The sequence below is a fragment of the Solanum tuberosum genome, unplaced genomic scaffold (genome assembly GCF_000226075.1).
Source record: "Solanum tuberosum cultivar DM 1-3 516 R44 unplaced genomic scaffold, SolTub_3.0 scf00002, whole genome shotgun sequence".
NCBI lineage: Eukaryota > Viridiplantae > Streptophyta > Magnoliopsida > Solanales > Solanaceae > Solanum > Solanum tuberosum.
In genome coordinates, this window is record NW_006238928.1 from 4828084 (window position 1) to 4832068 (window position 3985).

Here is a 3985-nt window from a genome sequence, read left to right on the forward strand (position 1 = left end):
TTAGACTTAAACATAACTTACGATTATATTCGTTTAGCCAACGTATTTCCAAAACAAGTAAAGGGGGGGGGGGGAGGATTTGTGAAACAAATAATTGATTGTTGTTAAGTGAAAACTAAGAAAGATTTAAACTTTGTTGTTATCAATGGGAGAAAGTAACTAGGGTGTACGTGTTCCCCATAAGCTTATAACGCCGTAATCTTAGTAATAGTAATCGTTTCTTAGTGTATTACAGGCAAAGTGATAAGTTAGGTATCTCTAATTCCTTGGTCCGGCAACTAGAGAATTTCACCCTGCACCTTGGTCCGACTACGTATGTATAATTTACTAACCCTTACCTTTACCTCATATTAGACATCACATCAATGTATGGCTTAGTTTTCACCCTCGCACCAATTGACATTAGACTATTAGATAGTATCACACTAAATCTATGTTGATAATTCTTTTCTTATTAACTACCTCCTTGTTTTGGAAAATAGCAACAAGATGAGTTCTATCGCGTGCACTCATTAAAAAGACTTCTAAATAAAAGAATTATCAATGCATGCAATAACACTATTAAAGAATTTTTTGATTACTATTCTTACATTGTTAATCGCTCATGGTTCCCACCACCGTAGTTATGGATTTTGTTACCCATAATAGCAACACAATTCATATTTTTAGATAAAGAAATCATGAACTTACGTAATGAGAAGAGTAAACCCAGAATCTCACTAGAATTTCAAAGTCAAAATCTTCAAAACGAACTTAGGAAATCAAGAATTTCTAAAATTGCAATTTAATCTCCAAAGCCAAAAATTAGAATAAAAGTAATAGCTCTAACCCTTAAAAATGAGGTTTACATTTCTGGACGTAGTTGTCATTGACTAGACTGACTTACGAACCGTGGACTGACCTACGATCCATATGTCCCGTCCGTGGTTTGGAACTTAGGCAATTTTTTAGAAGCTTGAAACTCCTCCTCTCAGTAACGAATGACGACTCAACAGCACGTACCGTGACTCAAACCACGGTCTGTGAATCCTCGTCCATAGTTTCATACTTGGACTTTTGAAATGAAGTACTGGAACCCCCTTCTTTGAATCATTTGACGGAGTTGCAGGACGGCCCGTAAGTTGACCTACGATCTGTGGTTTGTAGTCGTGGTTCCACACTTAGTCAAGAATTCCCTGATTTTTCTTCAAGCTGTGCCTTTCCATCCACGTTCACCATCTACGGAATGTTACTGGACCTACGGTCCGTCGGTCACTTTTGAGATGCCCTTTTCTACACAATTCTTCAGTTGTGTCTCGATACTTCCACGTCCGAACTTATTTCATGCAAACAGGATAAAAACACATTAATACTAATACAAAAGGGACCTAGACACACACAACTCTTAAGTGAAATGTATTAAAGATAACATAAACTCACGGTATATTAATCACCCGGGCAAGGCTAATGTGGTGGCTGATGCTTTTTGTCAGTTATCTATGGGTTGTGTTGCTCATATTAAAGAAAAAAAGAAAGAGTTGGTTTGAGATGTTCATAGATTGGCTCGATTAGGTGTCCAACTAGTGGACTCCACCAAAGGTGGTGTTATGGTTTACAATGCTTCTGAATCTTCTTTTGTGGCAGATGTGAAAGCCAAGCAAGTCTTGATCCAATTTTGGTAGAATTGAGTGAGGCGGTGCTTAAAAAATCTGTTGAGGCTTTCTCCCAATGGGGAGATAGAGTACTTAGATACCAAGGTCGTTTATGTGCTCTAGATGTGGATGACTTGAGGTAACAAATTTTAACAAAATCCCATAGTTCGCGGTATTCTATTTACTTGGGAGCCACCAAGATGTACCTTGATTTACGGGAGTTATATTGGTGGAATGGGATGAAGAAGGATATTCGGGAGGTTTGTTTTAAGATATTAGCATTCCTACTTGGAAGTGGGAAGACTTGAATATGGACTTTATTGTTAGTTTGCCTCGCACACGGCTACATAATGATTCGATTTTAGTGATACTAGATCGAGTGACAAAATTGGGTCATTTCCTTCCCGTCAAGGCTTCCTACTCGGCGGACTACTATGCCAAGTTGTACTTCAGATAAATGTTGAGGTTGCATAGGGTGCCCTTGTCCATTATTTCTGCTCGTGGTACCCAATTAACTTCTCAGTTTATGAAGTCATTCCAAAATGTGCTTGGCACTATGGTTAAGCTTACCACGACTTTTCATACCCAAACAGATGGGCAAGCGGAGAGTACGATCCAAATTTTGAAAGATATGTTAAGGGCTTTGGGGGTCGATTTTAAGGGTAATTCCGATGACCATTTGCCATTGATTGAGTTTTCTTACACAACAGTTATAACTAAAGTATAGATATGGCTCCATGTGATGCCTTATATGGAAGGAGGTGTAGATCTCTCAAAGGATGGGTTGAGGTGGGTGATGTTTCCCTAATACGTTCCAAATTGGTACAAAAGGCCATGGAGAATGTTCGGCTTATAAGGGAAAAGTTTAAAACGTCCCAAAGTCGGCAAAAGTCCTATGTCGATGGGAGGAGGATGGATCTATAGTTTAAGGTTAACGATTGGGTTTACTTTAAAATCTCACAAATGAAGGTTGTGATGAGGTTTTGTAAGAAGGGGAAGTTTAGTCCCCGGTATGTAGGCCCATATCAGGTTTTGAGACGTGTTGGTAGGGTTACTTATAAGTTAGATTTCCAAATGAGTTGGCAACAGTGCATCCCATATTCCATGTCTCTATGCTTAAAAAGTGTGTTGGAGATCCGGCATCCATAGTTTCCATAGAAGGGATGGGAGTTGATGAAAGTGTTTCTTTTGAGGAAGTTCCAGTTGCTATCTTTTGAGGAAGTTCCAGTTGAGATTTTGGAACGGCAAGTTAAGAGGTTGAGAAACAAGGAAATAGCTTCTGTGAAAGTGTTGTGGAGGAATCAATTAGTTGAGGGTGCTACTTGGGAGGCCGAGGCCAATAAGATGCCCCGATATCCTCATCTCTTTCGTTCGACTCCTATTCTAACATGTGGTAATGAGTTCTTCTTTGTTTGTCCTTGTATTGGGAGTCATATGTTTTTATGTGTTTCAATGATTTCCTTATGTGATGCATGTTCATGAAAACTTGTGTTTTGAAAGAAAATCAGTTTACATGCTTTATTTTTCCTCATGTTGTTGTTGCAATGAGTATGAGTTTCCTATAGACTTCATGAGATGAATTGGTAAACATACTTTAGATATGCTTTTTGATAATAAAATTGCATATGAGCTCCATGATATTGTGTTGATCATGCTTTTACCTTGGAGAAGGTAGTTCCTCCTTGAACATGAGTAATGTTGAAAATTCTTGCGTATTGGGTTGATAAATTCATACTTCCATATCATGTATTTGAGTATGTTCAGCTTGGAGTTGATGTTTTCTCTTTATTTATGTGCATTGCATGCATGAATGGCTGATAGAGATAGTTTCACCCCTTCTATGATTTATTGAGAACGTCCTATCTTGGAGTCGATAGTTCCTCATTTGTTGTATGCATTGCATTGTAGGTTGGGTTGTTATTTCCTCTCCTACTCTTTTAGAACCAGTTTAAAACTCGTTCGAGAATGAATGGTCCCAAAGGGGAGATGTTGTAACACCCTGTATTCAAAAGAGGGAAGCCTACCAAAAATTCAGACCTTTCGGGTGCCATCCACAAGGCGCCAACAACGGCCCGTGGTATGGGCCACATACCGTATGTGGGTCCGTGGATTTGGTCCCTCAGAAATTCTTCAAGGCAGGACCACGGCTGGACCTATGGACCGTAGGTGGGTCCATGGTCCGTGGTCTTGGAGCCGTGGGTCTAGGCAAAAGTCTCTGACCACAGATGGCGAGTGTGCAGGATAGACTGTTGGTTAGTCCATCGGTGGGGTCTCAGGTCTCGTGAGTCACTGCTATCATTTATTTTTAGGGGCTGTAGGGTCTTTTCCTAATTAATTAATTCCTATACTATGTC